This window comes from Pseudorasbora parva, chromosome 24, assembly GCF_024679245.1.
Source record: "Pseudorasbora parva isolate DD20220531a chromosome 24, ASM2467924v1, whole genome shotgun sequence".
In the NCBI taxonomy this organism is placed as follows: Eukaryota; Metazoa; Chordata; class Actinopteri; order Cypriniformes; family Gobionidae; genus Pseudorasbora; species Pseudorasbora parva.
The window spans coordinates 14,336,071-14,363,623 of NC_090195.1; the positions used below are offsets into that span (position 1 = coordinate 14,336,071).

A 27,553-nucleotide genomic window follows, 5' to 3' on the forward strand; every position below is an offset into this window, starting at 1 on the left:
CATTCAAAAAGACTCTGTACAGCATATCTTTAGTTTATAAATATGATAAAACTAAAGTCTTTTCAGAGATATGAAGGATGCAGTGCTACTCTATGTACTAAAGGCTGACATGAGATTGACATAAACTGTGTGTGATACCCCCCTTTAATTTTCTGGACAAAGTAAGCTTATTTGTTGTATTCATTCATTAAAAGTCATTAGGAGTTTAAGACAAATGGTTTGTGCTAGCTTGAAAGAAACGCCAGCAACGTGTTGTTCCCCTGAGCTACTGAAGTTTACTTCATGAATATGTAAAAGCTTGTTGTATTCCTTTAGGGTAAGTAAAAAAAAAAAAACTACTTCATAATTGTAACAAACAATTATGGACCCTAGAAATTCTGTGCAAGAAATAGAAAGAGAGGTATCGGTCAGTGTCAGCAGTAGATTACATGCTTGATGTTCTCAGTTTGATTTGTTTCACTCAGTCTGATTCATTGACATTTTCATCAGCGTTACAAGCTGAGTGGAGTCTAATCTTTCACACTGTTCCTATAAATCTCTAATTCAACTTAACCTCAGAATTCATTTACTGCTTTATTCTTTTGAATTGGCAATGCTCAATGTTCTTTTTAAGTTTTTAAGTGCTTCCCTATGGTACCTATTTCCAAGTGTGGAATCATCCAATATGCTGGTAAATATAAGGATGAATAAACTTTTTAATTATAGCAAAGACTTCTTTTTTTGATAACAAAAAAAGTTGTTACAAAGCTCTTTGATTTGTTGAATGCCTCAGGCTAAAGTACTTGCAGTGGCTCATTGATTATTAAGAATAATTAATTTCAGTCCTCAAGTTGCATTAGCTTCAGGGGTGCAAGTGTGAGAACAGCACCTGTCATTTCCTCCGCACAACAAAACCTCCTTCTGATGGCGACAGGCTAACTTGAGTAAATGAAAGGAGACGTCTGTGTGAGGCATGATGGTTGGAAGACACGCTATCAGTAGATTCACGCAGTCTTCGAATCCTCAACAAATAAGGTTCCTTGGCAAACATTTGAAAAGGAACTTTCTTTATTGCCCTTATTGAAGCATGCAGAGTAGATGAGCTGAGTTAGACCTCAGTTTTCTTTTTCAATTTAAATGTCATCATCACTTGAACTTATCAGTGCCTTTTTTGTGGTTTGTGAATTTTGCCAATAAAAAGTATGATATAACCCAAAAAAAGGAAAGCTCATTTCAATATGTGGTTGTGGATTTCTGGTTTACATAGTGTAAAGAAGATTAGAATGTGGGTTTTACACACACACACACACACACACACACACACACACACACACACACACACACACACACACACACACGTAGTGTTTTCATTTTTTATGGGGACTTTCCATAGGCGTAATGGATTTAAACTGTACAAACCATATTTTCTTTCCCCTACACTGCCTCTGCCCCTAAACCTACCCATCACAGGAAACATTCTGCATTTTTACTTTCTCAAAAAAACTCCTTCTGTATGATTTATAAGATGTTTTCCTCATGGGGACCAAAAAATGTCCCCACAAGGACAAGGATTTCGGATATTGTCATCTTTGTGGGGACATTTTGTCCCTTATAACGTAGGGATTACCAGCACACACACACACACACACACACACTGTACTGTGATGCACACACACAATACTGTACAAAAGTTTGGGTCAGTAAAGTATTTTTTAATTTAGCAGGGATGCATTAAATTAAAAAAAAGTTACAGTAAAGGCATTTACATTGTTAAAGAATTCATATTTGAATTTGAACTTTAAAGGTATTACGGTTTGAAAAAAATATCAACTGTTTTCAACACTGATGTTAAAAAAACGTTTTATGAGCCGCAAATCAGCATATTAGAATATTTTCTGAATGATCATGTGTCTGTAGACTGGAATAATGATGCTGAAAATTCACCTTTGCATCACATGAATAAATTAGAAAAGAATTTAAAAGACTATTTTGCGGTAATAATATTTAACTATATTAGTGTTTTTACTGTTTTTTTTTTTAACCAAATAAATGCAGCCTTGGTAATTAAGTTATACTGCACTGAATATTTGTATATATAATATTGTAATATTTAATATCCATGTTAATTTAATAGCTTCATAATCTATAGTGCAGGCGATGATGATGATGATGATGATGATGATGAAGATGATGATGTGGGGCAGTATATGATATCATATGCACATGCATTTCCATTTCTAATCCAGCAAGGATTTCTCTGAAGGTTGTGTTTCCTCGTGCCATGCATTTTGTAACAGCTGATGAGTGTTCTCCAGTTTTCCCTCCAGATGAATTCAAACATGTTTATGATCACAAGCCTCAGTGAATAAGAAGAAAACGCTTCACCAGATTCATAGCCAGAGGTTACCGTTTATACTACTTTCCTTTTTTCACAACACTTGTCAACAAAAATCTTTCACAATTCAACAGCGTGGTTAATAAAGACAACCCATAGACACCTGCCAGTCATTCTCTGGTTCAGGACAGCTGTTGATTTGTTTGGATTGATGACGGCCTGCTTATGTGAAATGGAAATCCGATAAACTGTTGCTCACAAACTTGCCACGTCTACAGAGTAGCTCGGTAACCGCAGCACCATCTGGATGTTTATAAGCTTTAAAAGCTAGGTAATGTGTTAAAATAGATAAGAAAATGCTCTTCATCTGCCCTGTCTGTCTTCATTTTTATGTCTCATGCTTTAAAGCCCATCCCTTATATGCTTCACGCTGAAGTTCGTCAGCAATAGAACTGTTTATTCTCTCCCCATCCTTGGTCTCCTGCTAATATAGAGCTCTTTGTGCGAATTAAAGGGAATTTATAATTTTCTTCTTGGAGTGATTATTTTTAATAGACTGTTTTGTATCTGTGAAGGTTTGTTTTGTTGTTCCATAAGAGACTCGCTTTGTATGCCAGGTTTGTTGGCATCGCTTCATGCAGTCTTTGTTGCTGATGGTGGGGATTTTCAAGGGCAGAAGTAAGAGGGTTTAATAAAGACGCGTCGTGTGTAGGGCTGTTTAGTAGCTTAAGAATGCAGTGAAATGGCCCCATCACTCCCTGTCACACTTTTGAAGCATATCAACTCTGATACCTGCAACAAAACTGAGAAGGTTAATTCTTCGGTGAAACAACACCTAGCAGGTTTCTGTCTGGGAAATCCATTCAAGCACCACCCAAGTATCATTCAATTGCTTTTGAGGGACACGAATCGGACATGCAGTAGGCGTTTAGTGTTTTTATTTTTGTCTTTTTAAAAATCATATAGAACATATTCATTTTTATTTATCAGTCACACAATATTGTATATTTCAATGCTCATTTCCCCCGTTTTCAGATTTAAATAACCTTTGTCATCATATAATGTTTACTTAGTTAATGGCTACATACACACAGTTTCTGTCAGTCTCATGTTAATCTTGAAGACCTATAGAGTAGTATTGCATCCTTCATATCTCCAGTATAGTCTTTAGTTTGATCATATTTATAAAAAAACAGATGCACTGTATTAGCCTGACGTGGTCATACTCAATTCTATAGTCTGAAACTGCTCCATTGGGCTGTGATTATGGGGCGTGTTTCAGCCGAACCAGGAAAGACCTCAATTGGATAGACCTACAACTAGGGCTGTAACGATATGCGATATGAAATCGAAATCGCAATACGCAGGTCCACGAACCTGTATCGCGATGTGAGAAGGCAGAATCGCGACACACCCCTTCCAACTCCCAGAATTATCCTTCCTGTCCAGGTCCAACTTTTAAGTCAGCAGTATGGCAACATTTCAGCTACCCGGTGGAGAACAAGGATGGCAATCGTGTAGTTGACAAGACCCACACAATTTGCCGTAAGTGTTTCAAGAAGCTTCCCCAACCGGCTGGCAACGTGGTGTGAGCGTGGCGTTTCAGTTGCGTGTCATCCGCGGGGCGGCTGCGTGGCGTTTTCTCTTTCTTTGCACACCAGAAGCGTGTCTGACGCGGCGCTTCTGTTGGTATTGATGTACAGGAGGCCCTATACTTCATGTTAAATATATATTGCCAATTGGTACCGCAAAGAAAACGTCGGCAGTAGCCTATTGACCATACAGATATATGGTATTGACGGCAAAATAGGTTACAGAATACTGTACAGAATAAAACTGTTTTGTCCCCCCCATATCGAGGTTTGTATCGTACCGTGGGTCAAAAATCGTGATACGAACCGAATCGTGGGTTTGGTGTATCGTTACAGCCCTACCTACAACCAATCTGAGCATTAACGCATTAACAAAGTTGTCAAATGTCAACAAAACTCAACTGCACTGTGTTGCCAAGTCTGCAGTTTTATATATTTATATAATTTTATATATTTCCGCATATATATATATGTGATATATAGACCCAGAAATGCGAATTTTAGTAGGCAACCTTGCCAAAATAACACAAATTTTACCCCCCAAACTGCATTTTTTTTCCCCCAGAGAACCCCCCCAAAAAACCTTTTGGGCTAGAAGTTGCTGGGTTTAGCTGTAAAAACTTGGAATAACTAACGTTAGAAGAAAAAGATGTGTGTAAACAATCTTTGCCGGTGTTGAAAAAAGAATTTAAGGATACACAGAGAACTTACCACCACAAAATAGTGAGGGTTAATGTATGTGCGAACACGCTCCTTTGATGACGTGGATGATTACGTTACTGTTTATCATCTGTCCATCATCGTCTAAAGCTACTCATGAGAATTCAACTATTTAACAGTGTCAATAAGTCAAAATAAGTTTAAAAAAAGCATGTAATAGCATCAAACACCCCCCTCCCCAATCTTTAAAAATACCAATACATTACCAATGCTGTTAAATATAATCTTTAGCAAATCTAAAAATAAATTCATTTTTGTTATAAATAGTATAGAATTAGTTATAAGAATCAGTTATAAGCCAAAAACTAACAGATTATATATGTATTGGCCTATATTTAGCTGAAAAGCACACGCACATGCGCACACGCACGCACACACACACAAAAGCTTTAATAATTTCTATTTGCTATAGAGGCATTGGCTCTTATCACAACTTTTTGCTGTATTGTCGGTTATTTTCTCATGTAAATTTTTGCCACCTGGGAGAAAATGCCACAGGTCCAGGAAAACATTTTGATAATTTATCTGGTAAACAGATAGTCTGAGTCATGCAAAATTCGGAGGACGTAGTCCTATAGGGCGTGTTTTATTTGGCTTTAAAGGTGGCAGGTATATCAGGGGTTAGACTGATGACCTGTGTCTGTTTGATGTAATACCATCCAGGGTGAGGAGCATGTGTCTCCCGGGGTCAAAGAGAGATGAAGAGCCCCTGTCAACATGCAGAATCTGCCACGAGCGGCCCAGAGCTGTTTATGTGTGTGTGTGTGTGTGTGTGTGTGTGTGTGTGTGTGTGTGTGTGTGTGTGTGTGTGTGTTTAATGACCTCTGGGGACATCTCCTGCTGTCCTATCTCTCAGCAAAGTGCTGACTGTAAACCCACCCACAAACACACATACCCGCCTCAGTCAGTTGACAAATATGTCGTCCAGACTGCATGATAAACAGAGCTCCTTCATATTCATGTTCCCTTGCCCGGTTTACCCAGAGACTGCAGCATTTGAATGAATGTAGAATCATCCTGTTGAAACCTAGCGTATTTTTTATTTTTGAGTTTTTTTATCCCTTTGTTTAAGTGCAATTATTGTGACAAACATAAAACTATGCTACCTAATAAGACTTCTTGTTTTAGACAAGTTAATTACAAAGCATAGGCCTTGCATGGAATTAATGTGGCAGCATTGAATGAATACCAGAATGCATTGCGAATAACTGATAACATACAGATTCAAACCACAATTTTTCATATTTATTAGCAGTAGTGTAGGTTTCATTAGAATATTTTAAGACAACTTTAGAATGTAAAAACGTTTAGGATGTTTTCCACCCAAAAAGATGCTTTTTCACTTATCTTCCTAACACTATTGGACTCCATTGTCGAGTTGAGTCTTTGTAGCACTAAATGACTGCTATTTGTGTGGCATGCCAAGCTGCTGCCAAAGCCAGATTTTCTGGGTAACACTTGCAAATAACATTCAATTATAAAAATGAACAGCATTTGTTTTGTGCCAAGCTAATGTTGACAAATCTAATTACTTAACCTTAATCTTCTATACCATCTCCAATTAGTTGTTTCACTTATTTCATAGTCAAATATGTTATTTCCTTAATATATTTAATCTCTTAGTTATAGAAAAAAAAAACATTTTGGTTAGAATGCTGCTGTTATAGGTACAGTGAGGCAAAAAAGTATTTAGTCAGCCACCAATTGTGCAAGTTATCCCACCTAAAAAGATGAGAGGCCTGCAATTTTCATCTTAGGTACACTTCAACTATGAGAGACATAGTTAAAAAATCCAGAAAATCAAAGTCTCATTTTTAAAGAATTTATTTACAAGTTATGGTGGGAAATAAGTATTTGGTCACCTCCAAAAAAGCAAGATGTCTGGCTCTCACAGACCTGTAACTTATTCTTTAAAAGGCTCCTCTGTCCTCCACTCGTTACTGGTATTAAGTAACCAAACTCCACTATGGCCATAACCAAAGAGCTGTCAAAGGACACCAGAAACAAAATTGTAGACCTGCACCAGACTGTGAAGTGCCAGACGTGTCCCCCTGCTTAAGCCAATACATGTCCAGGCCCTTCTTAAGTTTGCTAGAGACCATTTGGATGATCCAGAAGAGGATTGGGAGAATATCATATGGTCAGATGAAACCAAAATAGATATTTTTGGTAAAAACTCTTGTCGTGTTTGGAGGAGAAAGAATGCTGGGTTTCACCAAAGCTACTGTGAAGTATGGGGGTGGAAACATGCTTTGGGGCTGTTTTTCTGCAAAAAGACCAGGACGACTGATTCGTGTAAAGGAAAGAATGAATGGGCCCATGTATTGTGAGATTTTGAGTAAAAACCTCCTTCCATCAGCAAGGGCATTGAAGATGAAACGTGGCTGGGTCTTTCAGCATGAGAATAGGAGTGGCTTTGTAAGAAGCATTTTAAAGTCCTGGTTTGGCCTAGCCAGTCTCCAGATCTCAACCACATAGAAAATCTTTGGAGGGAGTTGAAAGCATCACTGCTCTAGAGGAGATCTGCATGGAGGAATGGGCCAAACTACCAGCAAAGTGTGTAAAAACCTTATTTTTAGGGTATATAACAAAGTATTGAGATTAAATTTTGTTATTGACCAAATATTTATTTTCCACCCTAGATTGCAAAGAAATTCTTCAAAAATCTGACAACGTGATTTTCTCATTCTGTCTCTCATAGTTGAAGTGTACCTATGATGAAAATTACAGGCCTGACTAAATACTTTTTTGCCCCACTATATATCCCTATATAGACTGCAAGGCAGGTTTCAGGACAGACATATTGCAAACTCCTTTCTCTAGATGATCTATGTATTCACTGCAGTACCAATCTGATTTGCACTACCCCACAAACAAGTCAAGAGCTGATAAGAGGTTTTTAGAAAAGTGTTTGTTTTTGATGTTGATGTACAATACTTCAACTCAATAAACTGTGGCTTACTGTTAAACCATTTGTCACTCACAATGCATATGTGTCATCACGTAGCACCGATATGTGCGGTTTCAAAGCAGCCTTCTCATTTTCTCTCTCTGCAGTCTGTCTTTTACTTCTCGCTAAGGCCACCGGGTCTCATAAGAACTAGTGTTTTTCCCTCAGCTAGCGCCTGGCACACTTCAAACGCTCTAATCTCTTTGACCCCCAGATGAAAGAGGCAGTGCTGGGTCCAACCCATTGAAATAATGGACAGAAGAAGAAAGACTAGTCTATGTGAATGTAAAACCGTAACGCAAAAGCTAAATGTGAACATCAGGGGTGTTGAGACACACATTAAGCATTCTGTCACCACTGGAGAGCAGGCAGCGCCTAGGCTACATGATAAAACCATGGCAGCTTGGGTCTCAGAGGCCCTATATATTAATTGTGAATGCAGGTGATAACAGCCTAAAGGCCTGTTTATACCGGGAAGATTTTTGCTCGCGTTTATCAGCAACGTTTAACGCCTTGTGGCTAAACAAAGGGCGCCTTTGTGTAAAAGCGTAATTTTTTTTTAAAGCGCATTGGGTTTTTTTTTGTTTCGTTTTTTTAAGTTGCACATTAAAAACTGGGCGACCAATAAGATCGCTGCTTTTGTTCACATGCCTGGAGCTGCTGAAGTTACAGTAAAACACAACTTGGTGGCGCTCAAGCATAAAACGGTCTTGCCGAGCACACATTAGGTGCTATAATGCCTTTTTACATTTGAATGTATTTGTGTAATTTTAGGTTTAAGAAATAAGACATTTCTCATTTGTCAACCTCCAGTTACCCCACAAAATATTTTAAGCATTTTATTTGATTAAAATATAGCAATGTGAAACATTTTTACATTTTAAAGTAATAGTAATAGTAATAGTTTTCTATTTAAAAAAAAATATATATATATTAAATGTAAAGCTGAATTTTCCAACCCAGGCTCATTGGAAATACGTGACTCTGCCTACATTTTTGCAACACCCTAATTATGTACCTCCAGGTACGTTTACCTGCGTTTTTGGGGTAAAACGTCCACCGGAGGCGCTAAGTGGTAATATTTTTTCTCCATTCTAGATGCGCAACATGTCATCATTACTGATCTCACAGAATGAATATTTATAGCCTAATTTTATATTTTGGAGTAACTAACTCCACTCCTACCCTAAACCTACCAACTCTCAACAATATTAAACACGTAACAGGCAAATAAATGTACAGTCACATGTATTTATTGCAAAAACTGACCAAAAAACTGTAAAAGTAGTAACTCGTGTTGCATTCCAAGTCTTCTGAAGTCATACGATATCTTCATGTGAAGAACCGAGTTGATCTTGATGTTTTAGTCGTTGAAATGATGATCGCGCTCCTTTGCGAACAGAACACACGCACTCGTTCATTCATATTTCGGATTCAAATGATACACACAAGTTGAAGGACGCGATCGGTCACGAGACACACGAGAGCCAATGGCATTTTACAATCAAAGCTGACGTAATGACGCAATTGGTCTCGGTTTTTCCAGCGGCAATATTTGAAATTTATAATTTTTGGCATGGATTCGACGTTACTGATCGCTTTTGGGGATTTTCTTCACACAAATCAATCGTTTGGCCTCGGAACACTTGGGATATTTGTACTTTCTGAATAAATTGTGCATGCAGTCGTATCTGCCTGTTATATCCTGTTTTTTATAATACACAAATGGGTAGGTTTAGGGAAGGGACTGAGTTACGCTTTCAAAATGTGTCTGAATATGTGTGTGTGTCCACAAGGTAAATGGATTTATAAACATACTAAATTGTTTTTTTTTTTTGAAAATGTAAAAATGCAGAATGTTTCTTGTGATGGGTAGGTTTAGGGTGTGTGTGTGTGTGTGTGTGTGTGTGTGTGTGTGTGTGTGTGTGTGTGTGTGTGTGTGTGTGTGTGTGTGATAGGTAGGTTTAGGCTTAGGGGCAGTGTAGGGGATAGAATGAAACGGCGTTGATAAACACACTAAAAAGCGATTATGCGTCTTGATAGCATGCCAAAATGGCATACGAATTGGCGTTTCATACATACGCCATTTCATGAGATCAGTCTGGGAATGGAGAAAAAATATTACCACTTAGCGCCTCCAGTGGACGTTTCACCCAAATGTGCAGGTAAACGTACCTGGAGGTACATCATTTGGGTGATGCAAAAATGTAGGCAGAGTCATGTATTTCCAATGAGCTTGGGTTGGAATTTTCAGCATCAAACTCCAGTCTTCAGTGTCACATGATCCTTCAGAAATCTTCTAATATGTTGATTTGGTGCTCAAGAAATATTTCCTATTATTACTGTTGAAAACAGTTAGTTCTGTCGCATTTGGTCAAATTAAGGTGTTCTTGCTGGAAAAAAGTCACCGATCCACAAGCACCCACTTGTAGCCCCCTGCATTTACAAATAAAGTTCTGTGTTAGGCCACTGTATCACAATCCTCACTGGATAACATTAACCAATATGCAAAAAGTGAAATTTGATTTGTTGGACAGATTTATTTAAGGACAAGCTGTTCAAGGGCTTTGTGAAATGTGGCCCACGGGCATCACCAAACGTATTTAGTCTTCTTTTGAGCACTGGTGACTTTGCCGAGACATTTGTTTATGGGTTTTTTATGAAGAGAAACCCTGCCTGGGTGTAACCATTAATGGCAATTACCAGAAAAGAATGTTAGCTGTGTGTGCATATCTCTCTAACAAATGATCTCCCCAGCATCCCCTCAGAAGCCTTAAGCAAAGTACTGATTAGAAATGCCATTGAGCATGCCAGTAATGGCGACACGTTGTGTTAGGTGAAACTCAAATGAGACAGGAACAGTGGGAAGCCAATATCATCTCTCCAGCGGTGCATGTTCTTTGTGTTAGTTCTGCACTGCGTTGTTGATGTTGAAGATTTAATCATGAACTCATCCGTCCCAGGATTCGGTTTCTCATGCACCATGCCAGTGTCTAATGAGATAGGCCTAACAAAATTAGAGTTCTCTGTGTGAACACTGTGTGATGTAACATTTAACTAGAAAGAACTAGTCTATCATTAGACATTGCTTTTAACAAAGAATCAGTGTTATTTTCATCCACCATCACATTTTGGTATTGAACAATCACATAAAAAATCGCTGGATAGTAGTGACGGGTAAAACTGCCATGCAGATAATTTATCTCATAATATTTTTATAATTTGGTTAATTTTGTTAAAATGGCTTACACACTGCACAGGGAGGCTTAATTTGAATCATTGAACTACATTTACATAAAAAAGAAAAGTAAACTGTCAGCAATAAAATATAAAATTGCAAACGATAGCATAAATACATACAATAGAATAAATAGACAAATTAAATAAACATGTCCTTAAGTATATTCAGTATATTTAGGTAAGAAATACTACAGAAATTAAAGTAATCAAATGTAAAATAACACTTCAAGACAGCATCAAGACATTTTAGACAATTTCATGCTCCCAAATTTGTGCGATCAGTTTGGGGATGGTACCGTACTGTTCCAACATGAATGCGCACCAGTATGTGTAATAAATATATAAATATAGTGTTCATTTATTCATAGTTATATAATGTTTAATTTAGAGAGAGAGAGAGAGAGAGAGAGAGAGAGAGAGAGAGAGAGAGAGAGAGAGAGAGAGAGAGAGAGAGAGAGAGAGAGAGAGAGAGAGAGAGTTTAGTTGTACTTAATTGTTGATAAAATTGATCTTTGGTCTCGCCACACAATCACAATACTGTTAACAGTACACAACATCCAATAAAGACATCTAAAAATAAAATACATCCACCATGACAAAATTCAAATATTCACATTTCTTACCTCTTATTCAAAAGACTTATTGCATTTGGTACGAAAGTTTGTTTATATATTGCTTTAATTGCTTTTGGCACTCTATAACGAGGATGTGATGGTAATAATTCAAAAACATAATTCAAGGGGTGTGTTGTGCCTCTTGTTATAATCAAAGCTTTTCTCTGAACAGCAGTATAACTGGGCAACTTTTTTTTTTCTTTAATCCTATAATTTTTCCTGCTACTCTTATAATTCTAATTTTACTTTATATACCAAAGTAACTCGTCTGTACCACACTGTAATATTATACCCTAAAACACTCTCAATTAGACCTGTGTGTGTGTGTGTGTGTGTGTGTGTGTGTGTGTGTGTGTGTGTGTGTGTGTGTGTGTGTGTGTGTGTGTGTGTGTGTGTGTGTGTGTGTGTGTGTGTGTGTGTGTGTGTGTGTGTGTGTGTGCGTGCGTGCGTGTGTATGTATGTATGTATGTGTGTATATATATATATATATATATATATATATATATTACTATATATATATATTACTATATATTGTTGTAGTAATTATGTTTTTTGTAATTTTTATTAGTTTTAATTTATTTTTGTTTATTTATTATGTCAGTTATTTTAGTACATAGTTAAAATAAATGGAAATGAGAAATTATGTCTTCGCAACTAAATGAAATAATTTAAAATTAATACAATTATTTATTGATTTTTTATATATATATATATATATATATATATATATATATATATATATATATATATATATATATATATATATATATATATATTATTAATATATATTATTAATATATATTGAATTTGAACGAACTGTTAACTTTTGGCCAATTTTTATTCACTTTAATTATTCCTTAAGATGTACAAAAGGTCATGTACTTAAAAAAGCCCCTTATTATTTTCATTTTATTAAAGTCATTTTGATTATACATCTGCAGTTAATCATAATGCCATGGGAAATAACAAATTACTCTTTAGCACTAGCCAATAAATCATGGGAATGTGTAGAATAGATTAATGTATAGTTCAAGTGCACTTCAGAAGAGATTATAAAACCTAATGGCACCTTCTTAGATAACAGAAACGTGTCCTATCACAGGGAAAGAGGAAGAACAGGTATTTTGAATGTTTTAATCGAGCTTTATACCATCGCATGCTAATCAAGGCTTGGTCTTTAGGTGTCATGAGATGTTAAGGGTCAAAGATGGACTAGTAAGCATAGAATTTTGCTCTTGCTGGTACACTATATTTCCAAAAGTATTGGGACACCCCTCCAAATGAAATGAGAATAAGTAACTCTCAGGAGCTCCGTGAATTTAAGCGTGGTACCGTGATAGGTGGCCACCTTTTGCACTAAGACTATTCATGAATTTCCTCACTACTAAATATAGTAAACATAGTCAACTGTTAGTGGTATTAGAACAAAGTGGAAGCAATTAGGAACAATAGCAACTCAGCCACAAAGTGGTAGGCCACGTAAAATCACAGAGAGGTGTCAGCGCATGCTGAGGTGCACAGTGCGCTGAAGTCACCAACTTCCTGCTGAGTCAATACCTACAGACGTCCAAACTTTGTGTGGCCTTCAGATTAGCTCAAGAACAGTGTGTAGAGAGCTTCATGGAATGAGTTTCCATGGCAGAGCAGCTGGATCCAAGCCATACATCACTGAGTGCAATGCAAAGCACCAGATGCAGTGGTGTAAATCCAGGGGTTGGTCCCTTAGTTCCGGTGAAAGGAACTCTTAATGCTTCAGCATACCAAGACATTTTGACAAATTCATGCTCCCAGCTATGTGGGAACAGTTTGGGGATGGGTGAGTAAATGATGACAGAATAAAAAAATTTGGGTGAACTAAACTTTTAAAGGTGAACTGACTGCCCTCATAAATGAGCACCTATGTGTGCATGTGAGAAGTGTAAGAGAGAGACACCCCATCCCCCCTTTTTTATTCCCACACATAATAAAGTTTTGTCAAGGACTGACTTCTTGAACCCCCATCCTTCAAAGCCCAGCGATGCACATCACATATCTCAGTCCAGATATATTCATCTGTTCCAGAGCTCATTTTCTGAACCTGTCACTCTCTCCACCCTTATGAGAACGTGTGCTGTGCAGTTCTTTATATTCGCACATGCTCAGCGCACTAGAAGAGTAAAAGTGCTGGAAAAAAGGGATTTCTCTCCTGTGACTGTTATATTGTTTTCTCCGGTGTTCCAGCTGACCTTTTGCTTTTTCTTTAGTTTCACTGAATGTGTTGAGCAATGCTGGCACTCTCTTGAGACGGAGACTGAGAACCTGCCTTTCTAGGGGTTAGTATATCAAAACAAATGTCTCTGAGGATCGATGAATTAACGTCCAATGTGGAACCAAATCAGGGTGAATGGATTCAGCCAGCTAGAAGTTACTTGAGTGTTCAGTGCTGAAGCACAGAAGCATAACTGTGAGTTGGCATTCAGTCGCTGACATTTCAAAATCCTGTTTTGTTGTGCCAGTAGTCTAACTTCATAAGAGAAGGAACTTCTTTTGGTGGTAAAAGCCATGTTTTGTGCTACTTTGTGTGTGTATGTGTTTGTGTGTGAGTGTGACCTTGGAGTATGGTTAGCTTATTTGTCAATTTTAAGTTGTGGTTGAAGATATGTGATGATCAGTGGACCATATCTGGAACGGGGTGAGTGATGGAATATCGATATGTATATATAATAGGCATACATCAGCCTCAAAAGGTAATTGAATGGACACTAGCCACAAATGACTGAATGTCTTTGTATTATCTAACAAATGGGCAAACATATGAGTGATTCTATAATTGGGGATACATTCTGTATTTCAAAAAGTTTGGGAAAACTGTTTACTAACAGAAATTATCTCTAGTATCTTATTGTAAGCATATACACACTGTAACCAATATCTGTAGTTTTCACAGCATTATTACTGTAAAATGAGAAAATTCTTACTGTAGAACCTGTATACAGCATGTTGCTGTAGATCTGCAAAGCATCATGGTCTTTTTTCAATGGCGGGTAAATTCTACAGTATTTTTTTTTCTCTCCTGTGAATCACAATACAGCATTTTCTAGAATATTTTTTTTTTCAGCCAAGGAAAGCTACGAGATTCCCCACTTTCATCCGAATTTTTACTTCAGAAAGGTAACATAATGTATTTCCAAAGTTTACTCTTGTAAAGTCAACTGTTTGTTCAACTTTAAGAGTGCACTGAGAGAGAAAAGAGTAATGAGCGGCACACTTTCTAGTAAACTCGTCTCATGCTGTGTGTGCATTTTATAATTTTATTTCCACAAATATTTCTGCATGATTTCGATATATTTTCTAGTCTGGCAACATTTGATAACGTCATTAATTTATAGAAGGATAGTATTGTTAAATAAAAATTAAATTGTGGATGTGATCTCTTTTGGTGCTGATCCGTCACATAATGTGATCGCTTTTTTTTCCTGTCACCACATGCGCGTGAGGCAGTGAGCCAAAGCCTGCCGACTCTCGACGGTCTCGAGCTGAAAGCAAACGCAGCTGAGGTATGTACGTTAGGCCTAACTTAACATATTTTTCATAGTGATTAATCATGATTTTTCTGAATGGAAACCCCCAGAAACTAGATTGGTAAAATGCTATTCAAACTTGTGGGAGCATACATGGGCTATAGGCTGTATTAAGATGTGTCTTATCCGGCAACATTACATTTTTAACGTCTTTAATTTGATTAAAGACTAACGTTAGCATTGGGAAATGACATTAATTTAAAATGGTGTAATTTTTTGTATTTATTGGCGCGGTAGCCGTTTAATAATCTCTCGTTTCTTTTCTCTTCATGCTTGCTGTTGCCGCCTGAGGAATCAGACATTGAAGTTAAGCGGGCCGAGAAAACGCAGCCAGCTAAAGGTAACGTTATCTGTTAAGCTACGTTACTTAACATATTCTTAATAATTTCATGATTTTTCTGAACTTCATTGCCTTCAAGCTGCAGAAACTATAAGTTAGATTGTTAATAGAGTGCCATTCCCGACTTTTGGGAGCATATATTGTATTAATATTTGTCTTATCTGGCGAAATTACATTTATAACGTCTTTTATTTTATTAAATAGTAGCTACGTTAGCTTTAAATAAAAATTATTTGAAATTGTAATTTTTTACAGTATTGCCACACACTTTCTCTTATGAATATTGAACTTGTGATTTCTAAAACTGTGTTTTCGTTTTATTTTGTGTTACAAGAAACTTCCACCTAAGCAAACGCTGAGGCTCAGATTTCCTGCCAAACACTCCCAGACTCATCATGCTCGGTAAGATCCAAGCACTCAACATACACAATAGATGCCAATATTAAGGGTTACTTCACATATAAAGCATCTTGCACTTACATTCCAAAAATCTCTAGTTGTTACTGATCCAATAGAAAAAAAATAGGTATTTTTTCTTGGATAGGGTAATGCATAGCCTAATGTTTTTATTTTCAGATTCTTCGTCAGAATTAACCCAGAGCACAGCGAGTGCAATTCAAAGGTCCAGATTAGCAGACAAACTGGGAAGGTGGTCATCAGGGACTTCATCGAGTATGACTGGCAGAACAACTAATTCCAGGTGAGACTTTTAATTGTTACCTTGAATACCTTTAAATGGTGATTGAAAGTCAGGGGTGGCCAGCAACTTGTCTATTAAAGGGATAGTTCATTTTAAAATTTATTCTCAAGTTGTTTCAAACCTGTATGAATTTCTTTCTTCTGCTGAACACAAAAGAGGATATTTTGAAGAATGTTGGTAACCAAACAGTTAACTGGAGCCAGTGACTTCCATAATAGTAAAAAAAAAAATACTATGGAAGTCACTGGCTCCAGTTAACTGTTTGGTTACCGACATTCTTCAAAATATCCTCTTTTGTGTTCAGCAGAAGAAAGAAATTCATACAGATTTGAAACAACTTGAGGTTGAGTATGTGATAATAGCATTTTCATTTTAAAGCGAACTATCCCTTTAGGCCTGCCAAGCATCATTTTCAAATCAGGCAGTTTTACAGCGTCAACACAAGGTGATTCAACAACACTGACATGAAAAACAGGAGGAACATTGTGTGACAACACCAGCCAGTTAGAATACTTTTCCATTCAGAACTCACAAACATAAATTTCACTGTTGTATCACTAACTGCAAACATGGTATTGTGGCAGAAATGTGGGATATTCATGTACAATTTTATAATATTCATGTAGACAGTTATTAAATATTAAAGTAATGGCAAATGACAGAAACCAATTCTGTCTAATAAGAGTCGAGTTGCAACTCCATAATATTTACATTTTATCTTTTAAAAATAGGTTGTTATTTTTACAGATGTTACAGTTTGTGTTAACAAAAATACATTTACATTTTACATCTTTTGTAAAGCTATAAAAAAATATCAGCCCCGGGGGATGCTACTCCACAAACCACCAACAAAGCATATAAAAAATACTAATATTTATTTAAAACTTTATGTGTATGTCATCAACCCATCTGTCTTACTTTTAAACTTTTACATTAATAATGAATTTCTTCTTCTACAGGGCAGAAGACTCAGGCCCAGGAAGTCCAGGTCAAGTTTTAAAAGAATAATAGTTATGGAAAAAAAACATTATTGGAGAAAAACAATATTCAGGTTTGAAATCCTTCTGTTTTTAAAGGGATAGTTCACCCAAAAATTTCAATTGTGTCATCATTTACTCACCCTCAACCTGTATGAATTTCTTTCTTTTGCTGAACACAAAGAAAGATATTTTGAAGAATGTCGGTAACCAGACAGTTGATGGGTCCCATTGACTTCCTTAGTATTTTTTTTTCTACTAAGGAAGTCAATGGGACCCATCAACTGTCTGGTTACCGACATTCTTCAAAATATCTTTCTTTGTGTTCAGCAAAAGAAAGAAATTTATACAGGTTGAGGGTGAGTAAATGATGACACAATTAAACATTTTGGGTGAACTATCCCTTTAAATCATTTAATTTTTATAGATTTGTAATTTTACCCAAACATTTGAATACATATTGATTGTTTTGTTTGCTCAAAAAAGTGCTGAAATGAAATAAATTGTTCACAGAGAAATGTTAACTTATTGAAAAAAATTTATATGTTCAGAAAATATATAGATTTGAAATCCTGCTGTTTTTAAATAATTACATTTTTATACATTTGTAATTTTATCCAAACATTTTAATAAATATTGATTTTGTTTGTTCAGAAAAGTGTTTTTTTGTATGTTCAGAAAAGTGATGAAATAAAAAATGTACAGATAAATTGTAACATTGAACAAATTATGCTATACTATTTTTTTTATGAATTTTTGAAATTAAAAGTGAGAAAATAAATGGCATTTGTGACAGTGTCTTTATTTTACAGTACACAAAATTAATGCAGTAATCCTGATTACAGTATAATTATAAAATACAGTACTGTGATTATTACTGTACATTTTTTTACAGTAATTAAAAAGTTACTGCGATTATATTTACAGTAAGAATACTGTGAAATGAAATACAGCAACTTACAAGCTAATTGCTGCCAGCAAGTTGCTGTATTTTTCACAGTTATCTTTTTACAGTGCAGATTTAATAAATTGGTGCTTGCCAAACCTAAGGTACTTCCTTTTTTTATTTTTATTTTTTTTACTTTTAATGAGAACTGTTTGCTTTATAGAATTGTTTGCCAACTGTTACTGTCAATTCTGTTACATACTGTCAACATTGTTACAGAGTTTGACAGTAAAATAATTGGCGGTTTTAAACTTTTTAGCCAAAAATTCCAATAACTCTTGGTGTAAGAACATTTTAGATGAAAATGTTTTCTCAGAGAGAGCACACACACCTTTCAGTGCTTCAGATTTGATCAGTGAGGGAAGTGACATCATTTCCTGTACCTTATAGTTGTGGGAGATGATTCCACCAATTTAAAGGCAAAGTATGGTATGGTAACAGAGTTGACACAACACATTTTTTTATAGGATGAAAGATAAATTTTAGACAATTTAATGTTGTAGAAATTGGAAAATCACTATTTAGGGCTTTTATAAATTCAATAAATAAAATATTACCAAAAGAAAAAGTTAAAACAAATATTTAGATTACTCAATTATACATGATGGAATAAATGCACTGACTAATTCGGACAACAAGAAATCACAGTTTTCAGCTGTATAAGGCAGAAAATACAGAAAATTTGCCTGTAACATCTTGTGATCCATCACAATGAGTAACAAGTTATTAAAATTAAAATAAAAAATATAACCATTTGAAAAAAGCTGGGGGGGGGGGGGGGGGGGGGGGGGGAAGAGAGATTCTGACTGGACACCAAATGTACCTGCAATTTTATGCCCCTTTCACACTACGATTCCGGCAAATACATGGATAATGCGACCCGGCATTTGTTCCCGGGCCGCTAGATTTGGTCCATTCACACTGCCAGCGAAATACCGTAATATGTGCGCTTTCACACACAACGCTTAACGGTCCCGGGTCGAGTTGACACGTGACATCCGGATGTGGTGTATAATGGCGAGCAGCTTCAGCGCAGATAGTAAGGAGCTCCGTGGTCTCGGCTTGTGTCCAGTTTGCGCACATTTCTGCTTGTTTAATTATAGTTTCTTTTGTATACGAACACTCTCTGCGTTTAAAACACCGACTAGCTCTTCTGGCACTGCAGGGTTGTATTATTGAAAAAACAAGCTCTAGGAGTCGCATGATAACTACGTACACGTTGCGGCATTAGTTTCGGCTTTTGTTCACACAGCGCTCGTCCCAGGTCGAACCCCGCAATGTTACTAGGTCCCCAACCCGGGTCGAATTCGGTAATCAATTCCGGGACGTGGTTGCTTTCACACAGAAGGCGACCCGGCAATGTTCCGGGAATATTGCGGGTCTGACGTGCAGTGTGAAAGGGGCTTTAGAATCACCCATGATGTGCTTTTCTAAGTCATTTTACTTTTAACCAACAAAAGAGTTTTATTGGATGAAGTCAATTCCTAGCAGAATAATGGGTATTCAACTGTAGGCCAATTTTGTGTTCGCAAACAGCGATCAAAAAAAATAGTGGGCGGAGGTTGTTTGCAGAAAATTAGGGGATAAAATATGCAAAAAAAGTTTGTCTTACAATTGTGATTTTTCTTACAAATCTGAGTTTATACCTCACAATTCTTAGAAGGATAAACAGAATTGTGAGATACTCGTTTTTCAGTCTTTTTTCCTCAGAATTGTGAGTTTATAGTCTTTTGTGAGGTACGTAATAGGCTATATTTAAATGTTATTCATGTAACATGTGATAAGTTTTAATATTATGTCATACTGCTATGTCTCCTATGAACTGCATATGTGAATATCATGTAGACTTGCTGTTTACATCAAATTCTTGCTTTATATTAACCAACCATTGCAGGTTTCATCAATCCAGTCTGTGACTTGCAACATTAATGTCTGCGTTTAGCTTCAAAGGGTGTCTTCAACGACAGAATTCTATAAAAACTACGATTTTTTTGCATTCTGACAAACATAGCAAAGGCACATTTAAACAGTTGTCTCTTATTCTGTGGATTTTGCCCATTTTCTTGCTGCCAAAGGACATAACTGCGACGTCTGCTCCAAATGGGGCTATACTGGATCATAAAATTCATGTCTTAATTTTGAACAATCTATTTTTCTTTTTACACGTTTCACATTACACATAGTTTACATGAAGTAACCCAAACCCTAATTATATAAAACAATATATGTTGTAAATTAATATTACTCAGTAGCCTACTTAATTGTATAATTACACTGTAAAAAGAACACCTTAATAAAGTGGACATTAAATATAAAAGTCACTTAGCATTTAAACAATGGATTTTAGTCTTTAGTGTTTAATTGTTAATTTATTTCGATTAAAAAATCCAATTTTTTTATTTTGGCAGTTTATCGCTTATCAGCCATATCATGAAAATGAATATTGGCGTATGGATATTAGCCAGAATTTGAGTATCCTTCACTGTCCGCGATCCTGTTTTAAAGCTGTTTTCAATGTAGCTCAGATATTTAGATGTTGTGGGATGTCATAACTATTTAGCTATGTGACTCGAATCGCTTTACTGAACCATTTGACACTTTGTAATCTCCAAGTCACCATGAGGGAAATAAAGGAGTGAGATACTGCCGGGCTATTCACGTTTCTCTGTATATGAAGCCTGAAATCTTCTGTTGGCTTAATTTATGTCCGTCCTGTCACATTACACAATAATCATTCTCATGATACTTCCAGAAGATAAATTTCCTTTTGCAAACCTGTAAAGGTTAAGCGAGTTTTTTCAGAAGCACAGTGTATTTTTTGTTTTGTTTCGTTCCTCTGGTAAGGGAAAGGCTGTTTGCCCAGTGTAGTTTGTTTATGTATGTGTTGGGGTAAATTGGCTATTCTTAGTCTCGTTGAAGAGCAGACGTGACAGGCAGAGGCCGTGGTTTGAACTGACTTAATTGGGCCATTCATCACAGAATGCTGATGATGTCTGCTCTCTCTCTTTCTCTCACATTGCCGTCGTTCTTAGTCTATCTTTTTCACATCTTTTCTTTCTCTCGTTCTCTAAACGTAATTATTGGATCACGTGAACCAAATTCACCCACTCTGAGGATACCGTAATCAAACAGCGCAGTCTTAAAATAGACAACAGGTGGAGATTTTTGTTGTTATATCTCTAATGTTTGTTGTTTGGAAAAAACACGTTTGGGAATTGGACGGGTTTTTTTTTTCATTCTTAGTTCTCAATAAAATTGTATTTTGTCATTTTTCTACATCAGTACAATTTGACACGATTCATATAAATTAATGTTAAATGTCACTTTATATGGTATGATATTACACAGTGATCTAGCATAAGTCATAACTCCTTTACATGCATTCAAAATGTTCCTGTTTATCAACCTTTTCCATCGAACCTGCTTTGGTATACTAACTTTTTTTGACATAACTCTTCAAAGCTTGTATTGCATAATATCAACACAAGAACTTTAAAGCAGTGAATAGTCAAATTCAGATCAAGTTAAAAGTTAAAGGGCCTAGTTTTTTACTGATACTCAATAGTTATATTATTAGGGATGGATATTAAGACAGATTCAGGTGTTTAAAAGTTTTTGATCTCTAAGATTTTTAAAGGTGTAATGAAATGGCTTTTTACATTTTTTTTATACTGTTTTGTGAGGTCAACTAATGACGTTCGTGTGGTTTTTTACATTCAAAAACATCATAACTAATAAGTAATAAGCTATTTTCTACACTGATTTTGAGGCTCTCTCCTGGAACAGAAAAAAACCCCCAAAGTACTTAATAAAGAGTAATGTACCAGTAATATATTTATTCAATAAGGATGCATTCAGTTTATCAAGTGACCATAAAGACATTTATGATGATAGAAAAAATTATATTTAAAATAAATACGGTTTTTTTGAACTTTCTATTCATCAAAGAATCCTAAAAAAAAAGTTTTAGACAACTGTTTTCAACATTGATAATCATACAAGCAAATCATTTTAGAATGATTTCTGAAGGGTCATGTGACACTGACAACTGGAGGAATGATGCTGAAAATTCAGCTTTGCCATCACATGAATAAAATACATTTTAAATTATAATCAAATATAAAACAATTATTTTACCTTTTAATAATATTTCACAATATCACAATTTTTTCTGTATTTTTAATCAGCTAAAATGCAGCATTGGTGACCATAAGAGACCTCTAAAAACATAGAAAATCATAAAGATACTGTTTTTCAATGGCTGTGCATATACAATTGCTGATTTAAATGAAAAAAAAAACAAATTCACAAAGTTTTAAAACCAAAAATGTCCATTGCCATTGTCTTTAGTAGATTTTGAAATTGACAATAATATATTGTACTGTAATGGTTATTGGTTGATATTGTTTTGTTTTTTATTCAGACTGGGCTATTTTTATAGCTTAGAAATCTAGACGCACCCTAGCGGCAGCAAATCTAATCTGCCGCGAGTGTCGTCTATCAACTCTCAATACACTTCTGAGCTGTAAACGGCAAACTCTGGTCGGGCCAATCGCATCGTGTATAGAGTCGGTGGGCGGGGCTTAACATAATGACGGCCGAGTTGCGCTTGCGCGCTTCTAGTAAACACAGAAACTGGCGAACTGCGGTCTTAATCTTAATGTGGGTCTGGCTTGTCAGGCTACTATTTTTATATACTGTATTTACATAGTGTTCTATTTTTTGTTTGTTTGTTGCTAGACACAGTATTTCTTTAAAATTCATGTTTTGACATTTAAACCATTCAAAGCTAATGTTCATGGTTTTAAAATGTTTAAAGTATTTCAAATCAGACGAAACTCCATTAGTCATTTATGATGCTTTTAAAGGTGGGGTAAGTGTTATTTCAAAACCGTTTTAGTAAAAGGACTCGGGCCGAGTGCAATAACAAACTTGTAGCCAATCAGCAGGTCAGGGGCGTGTCTATATTGAGACGAGAGGCTCAGTGCGCATTATTATTCAAAACACACGACAGACAGGACGAACATTAGCTAAGAAAGAACTAATATATGCTGGCTTTTACTTGAATATGCTCGTGTGTCATGTTCGCTTGTTTGTCCATTTGCGATCGTATTGTCGCTCACTTCAGCGATGATAAAGACCCGTTCATTTCCACACCGTATGAGCTTGTGTTCTATCGTGTTGTTCATGAGAACTGTTTGTGTTTTGTGATCGCTATAACTCTAATCTTGTCATAACTGTAATATGTCGTTAGCTGGACTATCAAGCTTGTGTTCTATCGTGTTGTTCATGAGAACTGTTTGTGTTTTGTGATCGCTGTAACTCTAATCTTGTCATAATTGTAATGTCATTAGCTGTCAGCTCGTGTTCTATCGAGTTGTCATAAGAACAGTTTGTGTTTTTGTGATAGAAGGGGTGTCTTTTTCATTGAATATATTCGACCTGGATTAGTTACACACAGATTCTGCCATAGTCATTGCCTGGGTTACGTATGTGTGGGGCGGTGCTATCAAAATAGGGCCTGAGCACCAGGTTAGACGACCTCAGACTTCTCATCTTAGTCTGAAACAGAGAGATGGAAGGGTTCGCTCAGCCGTCAGATCACATGACCTATTGTTCATTCTATAGGGATACAGGTGGTTTCTCTGGGGGGGGGCTGAAATAGGATATTCTCTGCCTGAGCTGATCAGTGTGAACGAAACCCTTGCAGTAGAGTATCACGAAAGGAGACCACACAAGAACAATTTATTTGTGTGATGTCAAGTAGAAATATTGTGTGCTTTTGTAGTAAGTCATGTGGGTTCTGTATCATGTTTTATACCAGTCTTTTGTTCACCTGAATGTACAGCCCCATGGCAAATATTAATGGTGTCATGAACATGTACTGTTGTCTGAGGTCAACGTATGACATTTGTGTGGTTTAAACATTCAAAAACATCATAATGAATAATTAATGGGCTATTTTCTACCCTGGTTTTGAGGCTCTCTCCTGGAACGCTCGTTTTTTTATGGGTGTGCCACTCTAAAGACTCGGAAGTAAATGCTCACAGCTAGGATTGGATAAGATTTGCAAATTTAATGAGCCTCAGCTCCCCTGTCAGTAAATGAGGGATTGTTTTGAAAGTGTGTGTAGAAACGGCAAACGGAATGATTCGCCCACAGGGCTCGCAAAATATCTTTATCAAACAAACACAATGATTTATCCCTCATCCACCCGCGATTATTTGGATTTTTTTTTTTATTACTTGGCCCACCTGATTGATGGATATAAGTGTGAAGTGTACACACACACACACACACACACACACTCACGCAAAAGACTCAAAGACTCAGCAGACAAATCAGCATTCTTCAGCCCTTGACAGCATGCTAAGGTATGTTCAGTTAGACACCTAGACATAATCAAACGATCATCCTGTCTGCAAATCCTGTCTCGTTTACAAACTAATCCGTGGTGAAATGAAGGAACAAATGATCATTGTCTTGCCCATGTGAGCTGGATATTCATTAAACATAAAGTTCATCCATGCATTCATAATATTGGAATCTGAAAGAAGCTTATGAAGGATGTTTATTGCTTAGAAGTTTGATCTGGTTTAGCTCTATGTGGGCATGCGTCTTGTCAGGGGCACAAGTCGGTGCGTGGGGCTACAGAATCAGCCGTTTGTCTTCTTCAGTTAAGGCGGTGTTTCACCACACTCTGACGTCACAGCCTGGCACATTCTAAGATTGATCGTTTTCTGGGCCTGGTGTCAATAAAAGCTTTTCTTTGACTAACAAGGAAGTTTTCAGCTCTGAAACTTACAGGATATTCTTATATTACCATGACCTTTTATATATCAAAAGCTCAACTTTCTCAAAGAGAAAGTTAATTTCTCAATTCACCATCCCTTTAAAACACTACTGTTCAAAAGTTTGGCATTGATTATATGTGGTCACTTATTTTCATCTAGACTACATTTGATTAAAAAAAAATGCTGTAGTAACCATAATAAAGTGTGACATATTAATAACATTTGAAATAACTATTTGATTCCAAAAAAGTAATTTATTATTGTGATGGCAACGCTGAATTTTCAGCATCATTAATCTAGACTTCAGTTGTATTATTACAAATAATTACACTTCAAAATATTATTATTAATATTGAAAACAGTTTTGCTGCTTAATATTTTGATGGAAACAGTGATATATTTTTCAAGATTTTTGGTGAATAGAAATGTTAATTTAATGTATCCAATATGCAATATAATAGGATATTATGTTAAATATAATCAACAAAATATATTTAAATGATGGCTGTAATTTAAAAAAAAACACTACAAACTAAAACCAGTCTTTTTAAATATTACATGAATTGAGTTCAAATAATACAATAAAGTGTATGAATTTAGATAACAGTATAATCAGGCTATATTTAAATGTAGTGTTTTTAAAGGCTAACTTTTAAATGAGTGTTAGATGGCAGCAATGGTAAAGTAAAAATCGGAGGAGTGAGCATTCACAATTAAATATGCAATATAGGCCGACAAATTAAAGAACAATCTCTAATATTGGCCGATAATTGCTACCAATATGTTGTGAACGCCTCAATAACTTTGCGTTCAGCAGTGGCGTGACTGAATCTTCCCTGTCCATCTTCTCCAGCTCACCTGCAAGGATGGAGAGATCAGAAGGAAAGAGGGGAGCTTTTAAGTTGATAGGGTGACAGCGCACTTGGTATGCATGAGAACAAGCGAGATAACCTTTTTATCAATCAGCTTTCATCACTGACCAGCCCTATTGAGGGAACACAAAGCAGGCGGTCAGCATTTCTCTTTCTTTTTATATTCCCAGCTTGTTGCTGCAGCAACTAAACCTCTGAACCCCCTGCTTTTATGATGTTTAGATTGGCTTAGTTAAATGCAGTACCGTCTCTCATTTACTTTGACAGCAGCCAGACAGGTCATTTAGCCGTATGCTGTGAAATAGTGTCCTTTCAATAAATAATGACTATTTGGTAGCGCTAAAAGGGCAAGAGAAGTTTTGGCTACCGAAACGCTCTGGCATCCCTCTCACTGATAATGCACACCGTCTCGGCGGGTCTCCATTGTATTTAAACATATTCCGACAGCTCTTTAGATAAATCGTTCCGGCTCTCTCAGGAACGCCGGCTTCCAGGCTCGTATTGATGTGGAACAGACAGCGAAAGTTCTCAGGCTTTTCAGAGCGCCGAGGGATGGATAAGGGGGGAGGAAGAATGGAGGAGAGCGGCATTTAGCGTTTCACCCCAAAGCCACTCGAAATTCTCGCCCGGTCTTTGAGGTGGCGGGCAGTCCTGCAAAAAGGGGCAGACGAGAAAGTGATTGGAGGGAGGCTTGCTTTGCCTGTCTGGCTGGTGGGCGGGACATTCGTCGATGAAACGTTGCATAAATAATGCCAGAGGGGGGCGCTAGGTCCTCTGTTGCCATGGAGACCTCTGTGGCTGACTGAGCCTCTGTTGTGCGCGAGGTGCTTGGAAGCTGCGGCTGGCAGACCGGCCGCGCCTGTAATGAGTTGAGGAATTTCTCTAATGGGAAGAGCTAAGTGGAAGGATGGTCGACGGACTGGCTTTACGCTGATCTTGCTTGCTCTGCCGCGTGGGATGAGACAAGGTATGGCTATTTTTTTCTGAGCTGTGCGGGTAGAGGAGGAAAGAAAAGAATGTTTCTCATTTAAAAGGATGAGTTTTCTGAAGTTTAACCGCATTACATGTGCTTTGCTAATGTTGGTTACGGTGGCCATTGGCGTTAATTCTCACTCGTTGGCTCTCCAGCCTTACTTGTACTGTTTTTAAATGGTAGATTTCAGTCACAATTAGCAGTCAATTCGTATTATTTCATTTATAAATGTAAATTTTACATTATTTTGTACTTAAAGGATTCCCTTGCCATTATTTCCTTTAAACTTTGATCAACAGGTGTTGCCGGTTTACATTCTCTAGTGGTTAGGTACATTGACCTAACCAATATACAAATATCAATTTACCTTGTTTGATAGTGGGATTGTTCCAGAATAACTACTTTAAGCTATCTTGAGAGATAAAACAAAAGAATTACAGTAATTATTTTCTTTCTTTTTTCTTTTTTTTAAAGAATATATTTTACTTTTAATGTTTGTCTAAAAAAACCTAAATAAACATAGTTGCAACCCCCCAAAAATAAAAATAAATAATAATTTAAATTGTTTAATGCAAGAGGTAAAATACAGTAAAAAAATATAGGCTATGTAAAAGTATTTTTTAATGTATATTCTCCAGTGCTATAACAAACAGGGCTTGACATTAATACCTGCTAAATGCGGGTGGATTTCAGCATTGGTGTTTAAATGCAGTCACACTGTAAAAAAATAAATAAATAAAAAATGCATATGATCATAAGTTATGACAACATATGTTTTTACATTACTTTAACTCATTAAAATAAGTAATCTTTTTTTAATGTTATACAATATTCAGCTATTTTTCAGATAAATGTAATTTAAGTTGAATTGACTTAAATAACTACCGTAAGTTGATTGTACTTAAATTTAAAGAAGCAACTTTTGTTAGTGTACTAGCCACTTTTTCAATTGTAGTCTTTT

At 36.4% G+C, this 27,553-nt stretch overlaps 1 protein-coding gene and 1 long non-coding RNA gene across 5 annotated transcripts in view; both read left to right on the forward strand.

Moving 5' to 3' along the window:
* ctnnd2a (catenin (cadherin-associated protein), delta 2a) overlaps window positions 1–27,553 on the forward strand; it is a 396,135-nt gene that overhangs the window by 86,666 nt on the left and 281,916 nt on the right. The window lies entirely within an intron of this gene.
* On the forward strand, window positions 14,402–17,074 carry LOC137063780 (uncharacterized). Of its 4 annotated transcripts, none has more exons than XR_010901436.1 (5): window positions 14,402–14,966; window positions 15,282–15,330; window positions 15,665–15,732; window positions 15,907–16,030; window positions 16,990–17,074. It is a non-coding gene; the product is annotated as an uncharacterized lncRNA (long non-coding RNA). The 4 variants fall into 4 exon arrangements; XR_010901435.1 differs by having other exon boundaries at window positions 14,406–14,966; window positions 15,289–15,330; XR_010901437.1 differs by lacking the exon at window positions 15,282–15,330 and having other exon boundaries at window positions 14,419–14,966.